Consider the following 13,796-nt stretch of genomic DNA (forward strand, 5'->3'; position numbering starts at 1 on the left):
AAGATCTAAACAGATGATTCTCCAAAGAAGACATATGGATGGTCCAAAAACACATGAAAAGATGTTCAACATCACTCATTATTAGAGAAATGCAAATCAAAAAAACCACTATAAGTTACCACGTCACACCTGCCAGAATGGCCATCATCAAAAAGTCTACAAGCACTCAATGCTGGAGAGGGTGTGGAGAAAAAGGAACCCTAGTACACTGTTGGTGGGATTGTAAATTGGTGCGGCCACTGTGGAAAACAGTATGGGGATTCCTCATAAAACCAAACATAGAACTACCATTTGATGCAGCAATCCCACTCCTGGGCATCTCTCCCAAGAAAACCATGACTCGGAAAGACACATGTACTCCAATGTTCATTGCAGCACTCTTTTCAATAGCCAAGACATGGAAACAACCTAAATTTCCATTGACAGAGGAGTAGACAAAGAAGAGGTGGTACGTATACACCATAAAATATTACTCAGCCAACAAAATGAATGAAATACTGGCATTTTTAGCAACATGAATGGACCTAGAAATTATCATGCTAGGTGAAATCAGACAATGAGACACCAACATCAAATGTTATCACTGATATGTGGAATCTGAAGGACAGACTGAACTTCTTTGCAGAACAGATACTGACTCACAGACTTTGAAAAATTTATGGTTTTCAAAGGAGACAGTTTGGGGGGTTGGGGGGATGTGCTGCGGATGTGGGATGGAAATACTGTAAAACTGGATTGTGATGATGATTTTACAACTATAAATGTAATAAATTCATTAAGTTATTAAAAAAATAAAAAAATGAAAATTCAAAAAAAAAGTACCATCTCTTGGAGTTCCCATCCTGGCTCAGTAGTAACGAATCCGTAAGGATTCAGGTTTGATCCCTGGCTTCGCTCAGTGGGTTAAGGATCCAGCATTGCCGTGAACTGTGGTGTAGGTCTTTTAATGGTTGTTCAGATTATTCATTTTTTTATTGTTAAGTTTTATCTTTGCTTCTTAGGTTTTTCCAGTGCTTTGGATCTTATTATCTCTGATATTAGATTTTTTGGTTCTGATTTTTACTCAATATTTAAAAATGTGCTTAAAAATTGATGTCTAATATTAATCTGTATCTACATATTCTCAATAAACGAAATATATTAGCATAGTTTTACTTGTCTATATGTATCACCATTCTTGGCTTACATTTTGTAGCCATTAGAATTTTTAGTTTCAGCTTATTAATGATTTTATTAAATATTGTTAACCAACCATTGTTTAGACTTGATTATATGATTAACTTATGGCTTTGTTCACAATAGTTTCTTTAATCCTATATCATTCCCTTCTTTGGATTTTTTTTTCCTAGAAAAATCTTGTGATGAATAAATATTTTCAATCCTTGCATATCTAAAATGATTTTTGCCCTCGAATGCTAGTTTGGTGGGTATAGAATTGTAAGTTAAAAATATATTCCTTTAGGTCTTGAAAATATTTCTGTATTGTCTTCTAGATTCCATTATTGCTTGTTTAGAACTGTCATACCAATTGGAATCTTTTTCCTTAGAAAATAACTTTCCTCTTTTTTCTGGACTTTTAGAATTTTCTATTTATCTTTGGTATTTTGAAATTTCAGTCATATGTTCATCTATAAGTCTTTTTATTTATTATGACTGGTGTTGATAGAATTTTCAAACTGAAGGTTAATACTTTTCTACAGTTCTAGGAAATTTTCTTTAATTCTATATTTTTCTTTTCTTTTTATATAACATCTATTAATATGTATACACAGACTAAACTTTGGATCTATCTTTATATCTCTAAATATTATTCCAAAGCTTCTTTGTGAATGGGGTTTTTGTTTTGTTTGTTTTTGTTTTGTTTATTTATTTATTTATTTATTTATTTCATTTTTATGGCTACACCTGCGGCATATAAAAATTCCCAGGCTATGGTTTGAATCAGCACTTCAGTTTCAGGCCTATGCCACAGCCATCATAAGCCACATCTGTGACCTGTGCTACAGCTTTTGACAATGCCAGATCCTTAACTCACTGAGTGATAATAATATCTTTTCGCTAGATTATTAGCCATTTCTGTTTTCTTCAGACACTGGTTACTTCCTGGTTGTGCATTCAACTTTATGTCTGATAATTCTCATTCATGTGTTCAGGTAGTTCTGTGGGAAAAAAACCATTCTGTGGATGTGGCTCGATCTGGTATCAGATGTCCATATCTTTCTTGAGTGAGGGCTGCCTCTTCTTCTGGGTGTAACTGCTAATTGGAGTGTCATCTGCTAGGCTAAGTTCCCATACTTACTTTTGTTAGACAATGGATCTATATTATTTTGTGACTTTAAAAACAATAAAAATAAAATTTAAAGTATTAAAATATTTTTAAAAAATGCAATATTGTATTTTACTGCAGTAAATGATTTATCACTCCCTGAATCTGGCCAATGCCCCTTTAGGTTTATATTTCCCCAAAATGGTTAGGGTGTGCTTATCTCTCAGGAGACAGTGTGGCAATTGAAAATGTTCATCAGCTAATAAAATCTTTTATTGAGAAATATATATGCATTAAAATTTAAATATATATTATGTATATTATAGTACATATTTATATATCTATAAATTTATTTATATAACATATTGTATATATTTATTATATTAAAAAGCCAAGATTTGTATATACCAGAAAAAAGAAGATAGGCTTGTAAGTGGATGTTAGTATTGTTATTTCTTACCATTCTTTGATGTTGTCTTAGGGAAATTCCTTCCTCAAGTTTTATTCATTAAGGCAGGAACTGCATCCACTATACTACATGAAAAAGCACCCATCTGAAAGATTAACCATGCAGGGTTATTAAAAATAAGTCTCTCAAAATATTTTGTAAGCTTGATTTTGGGAGGAAGGTGATGAGGCAAAGGTAGGAACTGTGATCATTTTCCTTACCAAAACCCAGTAATAGATGTGCAATAATTTCTGTATCACTTCTGTAATGGCAGTTTTAAACAATGACAGTCAGTAACAAATATAAACTCCCAGCCATTGCAAACATAGTTTTTCCTTAATACCATTTATTTCAGGTAATTTGAAGATAATCTGAAATCTATCAATATGATATGCTTACCTGATAACTACTACAGCAGAGATGATCAAAGTCATTTTGTAACTAAAGTACTTGAGACTCACACTGAAATATCCTTCTTATCAAAAACACATACGATCAATTAGAAATGTATGAAAGGTGGGAGTTCCTGTTGTGGCTCAGCAGAAATGAATCTGACTAATGTCCATGAGGATGCAAGTTGGATCCCTGGCCTCCCACAGTGGGTGTAGGGTCTGTTGTTGCCGTGAACTGCGGTGTAGGTTGCATACACGGCTCAGATCCCATGTTGCTGTGGCTGTGGTGTAGGCTGGCAGCTATAGCTCTGATTCCACCCCTACCCTGGGAACCATATGCCATGGCTGCGGCCCTAAAAAAAAAGGTCTGAAAGGTAACTTGGATTTTAGATGAATAATTTTTGTTATTCTCTGCACTTGTTTGATAGATGCATTGATGCATTCATTCTTTTATTCATTTAACCACACTCCTCTCAAGTGACTACCTGGTATTTAACAATAGATGCCCACTAAACAAAGTAATTCTGCCTTTGCGCAATGGCTAGCCCAATGTAAGACATTATTAATGTTTTGAATAAATAAAAAAATTAAAATATGAATTGAAGGCTTTGATTCAGCATGTCTTGAAATGAATTATGTCAAGGAGTACTTTCACAGAAGTTTCCTTTTAAAGAGTAGTGTCAAGTGAAAAAGTTTAACAAGTTTATTACTACAGGATTTTTCAGGGTCTTTACTAAGCTAATGGGCGCTCTTAATATCCTTGTGAGGATAGGATGCCAAATTTCTCACTCTTATTTCACCAAGAAGTACTTTTTTTTCTCCTCCCAAAACATCTTGTGCATTGATGTTCTTTGCAACATACTTGACATTTCTGGTTTGAGAATAACTTTCTTCTTGTTTTCTGCCTTGTGTAACATGCTTTTTTTCCTCTGAATAATCCAATAATAAATTGTAAGGTGAACCAAGAACTTACCCTTTAGTTTTTTTCTGTAAATATGCCATTCTCTGACCTATCAAGTAAATGCAGAATAATACTCATATGTGGAATCCCAGTGTAGACCCCACTGTGAAGGTAACATACCTCTAATCAGAAACAATACTTGCCTTTTTCTTTGGTGGCCACTTGAGGGAGCTAAAAAGAGCCAAAGATTTCCTTTTTTTCTTTAATAGGAAATTTTATCCACTTTAAAATGTCTAACAGTATGAGTTACTTAATGGCAGTTGTTACTTTTTTTCAAGTTTATTTTCAAAAAAGTCTGTTCGCAATATTATCTCATGGAAAAAGGAAGCATCAACAAAGGAGTTGATGCCACAAAAATTCAAGTATTCAAGTGAACATGTATATGTATGTGTGTGTGTGTGTGTGTGTGTGTGTGTGTGTGTGTGTGTGATTCTCTCTTAGTGGACCAGAGGCCAAAGGTATATAAACTTTCAGAAAGAAGTATGTACATTTATTTATCTGCAAATTGTTAAGATTGTATTTTAGGGATTTCCCATTGTGGCACAGTAGAAACCAATCTGACTAGTATCCATGAGGATGCAGGTTCGATCCCTGGCCTGGGTTGGGGATCTGGTGTTGCTGTGAGCTATAGTGTTTGTAGACATGGCTTGGATCCCATGTTGCTGTGGCTATGGTGTAGGCCAGCAGCTGCAGCTCCAACCCCTAGCCTGGAAACTTCCATATGCCATGGGTGTGGCCCTAAGAAGAAAAAAAAATGTATTTTAATACAATAGGAGAAATGGAGGTTGTGTATATATATATATATATACACACATGTAATATATATATGTGAATATATATATTACATGTATACACACATGTAATATATATATGTGAATATAATATATGTGTGAGTAATCATGCTAGTAATAAAACTAGATTTTTTTTTTTTGGTTGTTTTGCCTTTTCTAGGGCTGCTTCTGCGGCATATGGAGGTTCCCCGGCTAGGGGTCTAATTGGAGCTGTAGCCGCAGGACTACGCCACAGCCACAGCCACAGCAACACGGGATCCAAGCTGTGTCTGCTACCTATATCACAGCTCACAGCAACGCCAGGATCCTTAACCCACTGAGCAAGGCCAGGGTTTGAACCTGAAACCTCATGGTTCCTAGTCGGATTCATTAACCACTGAGCCACGACGGGAGCTCCTAAAACTAAGATTTTTTGATTAAAATTCCTAATATATGGCCTACAACATTTCCAGGACCCTTGAAGGTACAGGTATGGCTTTTCCAAATGACTTCTCCCTGCCTCCTCTCCTTAAACCAGAGGTAAACACCATCATGGATTTTGTGTTTATCATGCCTGGAATAGTAATTTTTATCACATACATATGCCTTCCTAAAAATACATTTTAAAATCTTTTTCTTATTATAGAGCTTGAAAAATTGCTTACAGTTAGTCTTCTGAGCTTTTCCCATCTGTACAACATTGTATCTAAAATTCATCCAGCTTGTGCATAGGGGTGTAAAACACTGCTGTGTAACATTCCATTTTTTTGCCCCTGACAGAAATTATTCAGCAGTACTATTTATGTACACTTGGATTTTATTTTCATATTTATTTTTATGGAGATTTTGTATATTTTCATATTGTGTTCCATAGTGCAAATTCAAAGTTTTATAGGATAGTCTGAATCCCTTGGAATAGAGTGAGCACATGTTTGTATTAAAAAGATAATTCCAATTTTATTTCAAAGTTTGTACAAGAAGTGATTAAGAATGTCTGTTGCTCTACATCTTTGCCAACACTTATTTTTTATAATTAAAAAATTTTACCAATTGAGTATGTTTAAAATTTTATATTATTGAGGTCTTATGCACATTTCTTTAATTTTTACTTTTTTTTTTCTCTTTTTTTCTTTTTGTCTTTCTACGGCCACACCCACAGCATATGGAGGTTCCCAGGCTAGGGGTCCAATTGGAGCTGTAGCTGCCGGCCTACACCACAGCCACAGCAATGTGGGATCTGAGCCACATCTATAACCTACTACCACAGCTCATGGCAAAACTGGACCCTTAACCCACTGAGCGAGGCCAGGGATTGAACCCACATCCTCATGGATGCTTGGATGCTAGTCGGGTTCGTTAAGCACTGAGCCGCGACGGGAACTCCTTTTAAAGTTTTTTGATAGGCTTATTGGGCATTTGTGTTTCCTCTCGTGAGAAATGCTGGTTTAGGACTTTGTCCATCAGCCTTTGGAGTGTTTGTGTTCTCATTGAATTTAGATGCAGCTTTTGTATTCTTTAGGTATGAATCTTTTATTGGCCATACATATTTCCTGCCTTCTCATTCTCTTTATTGTATGTTTTGATGAATTATCTTAATTTTAATTTTGAATTTATCAATTTTTCTTGTTGGTTTGTGTTTTTTGTGCCCTGTTTAAAAGTTATTCTCTGGGTGGGGGTCATTAAGATAAGATATTCTCCTATATTTTCATATTTTGAATTTCACATTTTAACTTTTTTAAAAATCTGGAATTGATTTTTGTTTACAAGTTGTAGAAGGGATCTAATTTGATTGTTTTTTATTGTTAATCAATTGTAATAACCCCAGGAGTTGAATTGCACATGCTTTCTGGTAACCAACTCTTCTACATTAAACTCTCTTATTAATTCTAATAGTTTGTATGTTATTTTGGAGTTTTCTGTGTTGTTAATATGAATATTATGATATTTCTGTTTCTTCTTTTCTAATAATACTACTTTTTGGTTCTTCTTATCTTTGCATATTTCATACAGAATCTTTGGTACCATCATGAATATAAGCAACAAGGTCAGCTATCTTGTCTCAGTCCTTATTTTAAAAAGAATTTATTTCCAATATTTTACCAGTAAGATAACTTGATTTTTGGAAATTAACCCTTTGCTAGGTTAAAGTATTTCCCTTCTATTCCCAGTTTTGTTAGAGTATTTACCAAAAATGGGTGCTGAATTGTATGAAATCTATTCTCTTCATCTATTGGGAAGTTCATATGTTTTCTCCCTAAACAGTTAACATGGTAAATGATATCAATGGATTAACTAGATTTGATTTATTAATGTGCTAAATTTTTTATTTCAGGATTTTGCACTCATGTTTATGAATAACATAGGAAAGTAATTTTCTTTTCTTCTGCTTTCCTGGTCTCTGTGTTTTTGTTTTTTGGTATCGAACTATACTAGCAACTCAGAATTAATTGAGATGTGTTTCCTCTTTGACTGTTTCTGATTGAGTTTGCATAAGGTAGGAATGGTCTATTCCTTGAAAGTTTCATAAAACTTGCCTGTAACTTGCCTAAAAGTTTGATAGAATCTGATTTCTTTTGTAAAATAACTTTCAGGTGTGGTATAATTTTTTTTAAGGGCTTTCTTTTAAAGATTATACAGACTTTCTATTTCTTTTGGAGTTGACTTTGGTAAGTTTTTAAAATAGGAGTTTAATCATTTTGTCTTAGTTTTTCAATTTATAAGAAAGAATTTGTAGTAGTTTTATCTTTTTAAATGCTACTCTATCTGTGGCTATATATATATATATATATATATATATATATATATATATATATTTTTTTTTTTGTGCTGCAGGTGCAGCATATGGAAGTTCTCAGGCTAGAGATCAAATTGGAGCTGCAGTTGCTGGCCTATGCCACAGCCACAGCAAAGCCAGATCAGACCCACATCTTTGACCTACACCACAGCTCATGTCAATGCCAGATCCCTAACCCACAGAGCAGGGCCAGGGATTGAACCCACATCCTCATGGATACTAGTTGGGTTCATTTCTGCTGAGCCACAATGGGAACGCCTTTTTTTAAACTGTTATTTTAAGTACTAGTAATTTTGATTTTTTTCCTCCTTTGCTCATACTTGCCAAGAGTTTTGTCAATTTTATTAGTCTTTTTAAAAATGCAGATTTTGGCTTTATTGGTTCTCCCTTATATTTTGATTTCCTTCCTTTAAAAATAAAATTTGCTTTATCAAAAATTTTTGAGCACACAACTTAAAGAGTTAAAAAATTTAATTTTCATAATATAACAGGCTCTTGCCTCCGTTATCTCATTTCTTCCTTCTTGGATATGTAACTTTCATTTCTTTTGTCTGATTATTTTGATATTTACAGCCAAGACTCTAAATGACATGTTTTTACTGCTATTTCCTAATTTTTCAATTGTAGGCATTTTCCAGTGAGCTCCATATTAGGTTAAAACACTTTTTTCAGTAATTCCCATTGCGGCTTAGTGGGTTAAGAACCCAGTGTAGTCTCCATGAGGATGAAGGTTCAATCCCTGGTCTCGCTCAGTGGGTTGAGGATCTGGTGTTGTCACAAGCTGCGGTGTAAGTCACAGGTGCAACTTGGATCTGCTGATGTTGCTGTGATTTAGACCTGCAGCTGCAGCTCCAATTTGACCCCTATCCTGGGAACTTCCATATGCTGCAGATGTGGCCATAAAAAAGAAGAAAAAAACCCTCTTCTTTCTTATCACAATATATTTTCTTTCATAGCACAAATCACAATGTTTTACCTTTATTTGCATAATTATATTATTAATTTTTTTTTCTTTTTTAGAAGCCTCATGTGGTCAAGGACTTTGCTTGCTTTTGGTTTCCATTGATTCTCCAATGTCTAGAACAGGGTGAACTTCAACTATTTGTTGGATGAGTGAATGAATGAGTGAATGGCATAATGTGGAAAAGAGAACTGTCAAGAGTTGAAAGAGATGGTGTTTCTTTGAAGGATGACTTGGACAGGATGAGTGAAGTAAGGCATTGTCAGTTATACTAGTTGATCTGTGGCAGACTGAAGTATCTAAGACTGTGAACTCCTGTTTTGTACAAGGCAGTGTTGGTACCTTTTTCAGTATTTTAAAATTTCCTTTTGCTTCCTTTAGGTTCATAATAAAGAGCATTAGAAAATGTTCTGTTTCTACAGAGATAAAGATAAAGAAATATGGAGATGAGTTTCAGTCCATAGGTTTCGATAGGGTTTGGGAGTAGATTTGTCCAGGAAAGCTGGGTTATTGTTTAAGTGCCAAGGAAGCAAATAAGGAGAGAAGCATAGTGCATGAGTGGTCCCTTCGGATTTCCATTTTTTTTCAATGTATTCATTTAAAATTTTAAAACTACATAAATTTTCCAACAGGCACACAGTAGTAGACAGAAGGATCTAATGAATCCTTTCCCTGTATCAGCATTTTTTTATTTTTCCCGTCTTGTTTTCTTTATCCCCACTCTGTTAGTCATGGTTCTCTAGAGAAGCAAAACAAACAGTATGTATGTGTGTGTAAAGATATATATATACACACACACACACATACCACAATTATGGAGCCTGAGAAGTGCCAAGGTCTGAAGTCTGCAGGTTGGAGACCCAGAAAAGTTGTTTTAGTTTTAGTCTGAGTCCAAAGACCTAGGAACCAGGAGAACTAGTGGTGACTTGCCAGACCCGAAACCCAAGAAGGGCTGATGCTGCAGTTAGAGTCTGAAGGCAAGAAAAAACTGTCCCAGCTCAGTAGTCAGTTCCCTCTAACCCAGCCTTTTTGTTCTACATAGGTCTTCAACTGACTGAGGTCCATCCCCACATTAGGGAGGGCAAACTGCTTTGCTCAGATAAAGCTGCTGATTCAGATGTTAATCTCATCTAGAAACACCCTTAGAGATACAGCCAGAATGTTTGGCCAAATGTCTGGGTACCCTGTGGCCCAGTCAAGTTGACACAATTTAACTATCACATTCACCCATGTATATATTTTTTTATCAAATACGTTTTATGTGAATTCAGAATATTATCTTATTTTACAAGAAAGTGCTTCAGTATTTGCTGCTATATCAATTTTCTGAAAAGTAAACATTAGTTTAAAATCAGTTTTAGATTCACAGAAAAATTGCAAAATAGTACATAGAGTTCCTATATACTTCACATCCAGTTTCTCCTATTATTAATATATTACATTAATATAGTACATTTGTCATAATTAATGAACCAGTATTGACACATTATTGTTAACCAAGGTCCACCATCTATTTAAATTTTCTTAGTTTTTACCTAATGTCCTTTTTCTAGTCCAGAATCCCATCTAAGATACTACATTACATTAAACGTTATGTGTCCTAAGGCTTCTCTTGGCTGTGACAGTTTCTCAGACTTTTCATGTTTTTGATAACCTTGACAGTTTTGAGGATTAGCAGTCAGGTAACTTGAAGAATGCTCCTGTATTATAATTTGTTTAGTGTTTTGTCATGATTAGATTGGAGTAATACAGTTTTGGAGTTGAAACTACAGAGGTAAAATATTGTTCTCATCATATCATGATAAGTACACATACTACCAACACGATTTATCACTTTTGATGGTGACTTTGATCACTTGGCTGAGGTAGTTTGTCAGGTTTTTCCACTGCAAAATTATTCTTTTCCCCTCCTTTCCATATTGCACTTCTGGGAAGAAAGTCACTATGTGGAACTCATACTTAAGAAGTGGGGAGGAGTTCCCGCCGTGGCACAGTGGTTAACAAATCCGACTAGGAACCATGAGGTTGCGGGTTCGGTCCCTGCCCTTGCTCAGTGGGTTAACGATCCGGCGTTGCCGTGAGCTGTGTGTAGGTTGCAGATGTGGCTCGGATCCTGCATTGCTGTGGCTCTGGCGTAGGCCGGTGGCTACAGCTCCGATTTGACCCCTAGCCTGGGAACCTCCATATGCCTCAGGAGCGGCCCAAGAAACAGCAAAAAGACAAAAAAAAAGACAAAAAAAAAAAAAAAAAAGAATTGGGGAGTTATACGCCTTTCCCTGTGTGTAGACTATCTACATGTATTATTTCGAATTCTTCGTGGGGTATTTATCTTTTCTCATATAAAAATTTATTTATTTATATTTATTTATTTCAGTATGGATTCATGAGTATTTACTTTATGTTTTGGGTTATAATCCAATACTACTTTATTTTCTTCCTGTATTTTTTAATCTTTGATCATTTGGAGCTTGACTACTTGAAGTTCTTTTAGTTGTCCTTCATATCCCTTTAACATACCTCCATCCACAAGTTTTACAACTTTCTAATTAAGTTTTAAATTTTTTGAGCACCTTCTTTTTGACATTATTGAATGCTCCATGCTTATCTTGCATTTTGTGTACCAGTCTTAGGATCAGTCTTTTCTCAAAGAGACCTGTTGTTTTTAACTGGAAAATGGTGTTGGGCACTAGGTGTGTGTATTGTCACTGGTTTTCATTGCTTCTACGCATTTTCAGCTGATGGAGCAAAGGAGAAAATATATGTGTGTATGCAACCCTCTGTATATATACAGAACTTTTAATATTTCTGTATGTAATCATTTTATTGATGCTGGAATGATGTCACTGGAATCCGGATTCTTGTTCACGGGCAGTCAAAGAATGAACTCTGTGAACACACAGGCAGCAAGCAAGCAAAGTCTTTATTAAAGGAAATCAAATAGCTCCCAGGGCTGCTGGGAGGCGGGAGAAGAACCTCCCCTCTCTATTGTCCTATAGGGGTTTATATGCCTCAAAGATGGGAGGTACCAACGTGGGGTCCAGAAAGATGTAGTTTTCTCCCATTGGCCTTGCTCATAAGTTCTTATTCAATAGGGGTTTTGGGGTGGAAATGTCTTGTAGGTCTCATGGTTTCTTTGCACCTTTCTTCCAGTAAACTGAGTCACAGGGGATAGGGATTAATGTCCATCAAGGTGTAGATACACTCCCTATAGTAAACAACGCCTGTGGGGATGTTACTCCTTGGAGCCCTTAAGCCACAAATGTTAATCAATAGCCACATCAAAGAATGCATCAAAGCCCATACTCCTATACTGACTACCTGAGTTAGTACTCTGCCTCATTATCTATGTTAAATTAAACTTGAGTTCAGGTTGATGTTTCCAACTCTAATCCACTACAAAATGGGTCATTCTAGTCTTCTACCCTTGCTTATTTATAAATTACCAGTTCAAGAATAGGAAATTTGGCTCTCATTTTCCACTCATTTTCCTGCCCCAAAGGAAAATCCTGTAGAAGTGAATTGCACAATAATCAGGGAACAGAAGAATGCAGAAGAGTGGAAGAGCCGGTATACCATATTATTTAATTAATGTTTGCTGAATTATGAATGAATTAGTTCATTCAATTCACAAGTATTTTTTTGAGCTGCTCCTATGTGGTAGACAGCTGGAAACACAGCAGTGAATAAAAACAGACTGGATCCCTTCTGTCATGCAGCTTCTGTGCTAGTAAATGAATTTGGATGATGAATGAATGAGTAAATACTACAACATTCTTTTATGGTCATGTCATAAACTCTTGTGGTCTTAAATTATTTGGCTAAAATATTTGAAATTTCATCTCGCCAGATGCTACTTGGGCTATGACTGCTTGTTTTTCTTCATTTTTAGGTTGATTTTGTCCTGGAAATCCCCCTGCTTTGTCATGTGCTGGGCTGCTGTTTGCAAGGTAACACCTAGAGAGCTGATTACATCCATACACTGGGGAAATGGGGAACATGTATCTGGGATGGGTGAATGATTTTTCACTTCTGTGAGAGAGATCAAATTATCAGCAGGGCTGCTAATCTGCCTATCTGCAAAAATAGCCAGAAATATGCACAAATGTAAACATAAAAGGAGACGCTCATAATTTGCATAGCTCTCATGTTTGTCCATCAGTCACCCTAAATGCCTGTAAGCTGTCAGGCTGGACACAAATGTGCTGTAGCTTGAGGAATTGTCATTTCATCTTCCAATGAGATACTTTATTATCACCGTTAATTGATTAAACATTTTCAACACTCACTGAGTAAACCAGTCACGCCATCTATTTCTACCTTGGGCTTCTGTTTATGGTCTGAGTGTGCCAAACATCCAGACTAAATGAAAATATACCCTCCAGGAACCACGCGTGGCATCTCTCATAACAAGCTGCAGCACCTCTCTGAAGCACGGCTGCTATGTCATGGGGAATCCCGGGAATCTTTAGCTTAACTCCCTGTGCCTTGGAGCCTCTAGGAGGACTGGAAAGTGAGCGGTGTTGGAGGATTCATGTGTGCAGATGGCTGGCATACTTACATCTCTCATTTTGAGGGAAAAGGAGCAGTGTCAAGGAACAGATTAGGTATCCCTGGGATAGCTGGGATTTGTGACAATCCCAGTTGACAATGTGAGTCTCAGCCAGATCTCTGAGACTGCCCGTGTTGACCTTCTATGGTTTTCTGGATCATGGGAGGGTGCTGATTGTTGCTTGTGCCTTATTCATTTAAAATTCTCTGTCTGGAGTTCCCGCTGCGGCTCAGCTTGTTAAGAACCCAACACAGTGTCCATGAGGGTGTGTGTTCGATCCCTGGTCTCGCTCAGGGGGTTAAGGATCTGGCATTGCTGCAAGCTGTGGTGTAGGCTGGCACCTGCAGCTCTGATTTGATCCCTTGCCAGGGAACTTCTATATGCCACAGGTGTGGCTCTAGAAAATAAAAAAAATTCTCTATCAAATTCAAATAAAAAGGAATTGATCCTATTTGCCTTTCCATTTTAAAGATGGTATTAAAGCCTGGGAAGGATAGTGGGGGTGGAGTGGGAGAGAGGAGAAGAACTTGGCTAAATGGAAAGTGTTGAGATGATTCAAATGGCTCATGCTGACAGAGCAGGGGTGCCTTGACCTTCTGTGGGGGCCACGTAGGCAGCCTCCTACTGGTGGTTATTTTGGGTGCTGGAAAGCCTG

Source organism: Sus scrofa, chromosome 1, assembly GCF_000003025.6.
Source record: "Sus scrofa isolate TJ Tabasco breed Duroc chromosome 1, Sscrofa11.1, whole genome shotgun sequence".
NCBI classification, from domain to species: Eukaryota; Metazoa; Chordata; class Mammalia; order Artiodactyla; family Suidae; genus Sus; species Sus scrofa.